A 1,134-nucleotide genomic window follows, 5' to 3' on the forward strand; every position below is an offset into this window, starting at 1 on the left:
GATAGCACTTTGTGGAAAAACGCTATTATTAAACTTTACTAAGATAACACTTTTATTTAAAACGCTTTTAATATTCTTTACTAAAATAGTGTTTCCTTTAAAACGCTATTAAAATTCTTCACTATTTTTTGGACAAAAAATATTTTTCATTTAGATAGCACTTTATGTAAAACGCTATTATTTTAGCCATCCCAATGTTAGCATTTCTGAACAACGCTACTATTCAGCTTAATAAAAAAAGGCGGGATTTTTTGTTTGTTTTTAGCGCACAATATTGGGAAACTTTTCAACTTGCCACCAAAACTCTTTTTCTGAACCTTCTCTCACGAATCCTTCTCTCACCAAACCTTCTTTCATAAAACTTTCCGCCGAACCTTCTCTCACGCCGTTAAACCCCTCTCACGCCGTTAAACCTTCTCTCACGCTGTCAAACCCCTATCACGCCGTCAAACACAGCCACACACCCTTCTCCAATCGTAGGTCTAGAGACCGTACCAGAAAGAGGAAACCATCTAAGACTGTACCAGAGTTGAAGTCTTCACCGAAATCTTCGAAGGTAGGTTACGAATTCTAGCTTTTTTTGCTGGCAATCATGTTTGGTTCTGTTTGAATCAGAAGTTTAAAAAGATAGGGGAATTTTAGAAACATAGGTTATGAATTCTTCACTGATTGAATTTTGGCTATTTGATATGATATGAAAATCTCAGTGAAATTCCATAGTTTGGAAGTGGCAGTCCGCCCGTCTGCTTTTTATCATCATTGATTAATCACTCACAAAACTAAAATTGAAATTGAAATCAAACTAGTAAAGGTAAGATATGGATTGCATCAGATAATAACCGGAGTTATTTATCTTCACGGAATTAAATCAGTGTTAAGCATAAATAATTTTTAACATCATTTGCAAACCTTTCTAAAACAAAATTGATTTAAATACATAAAAACAGAACAAAAGGGAAAAGATATTGGGGGTTTTGTTTTGGATCTGGTAATTTAACCATTTTGGATCTGCGCATCAGCGTAATCACTCACTATTATTCTAAACAGAAATAGATTACTGAATCAAATTCAAATAGACAAGATATATTTATGAAATTGAAACATACTATAGAGAATGATTTGAGATTTATCAAA

The 1,134-nt window shown here is 33.2% G+C and overlaps 1 non-coding gene across 1 annotated transcript; it reads right to left on the reverse strand.

Moving 5' to 3' along the window:
* Positions 1 to 821: 821 nt before the first annotated feature.
* Positions 822 to 909, reverse strand: LOC131634627 (small nucleolar RNA R16). The gene has a single exon (XR_009293596.1). It is a non-coding gene; the product is annotated as a small nucleolar RNA R16 (small nucleolar RNA).
* Positions 910 to 1,134: the final 225 nt, after the last annotated feature.

The sequence above is a fragment of the Vicia villosa genome, unplaced genomic scaffold (genome assembly GCF_029867415.1).
Source record: "Vicia villosa cultivar HV-30 ecotype Madison, WI unplaced genomic scaffold, Vvil1.0 ctg.001323F_1_1, whole genome shotgun sequence".
Classification (NCBI taxonomy): domain Eukaryota; kingdom Viridiplantae; phylum Streptophyta; class Magnoliopsida; order Fabales; family Fabaceae; genus Vicia; species Vicia villosa.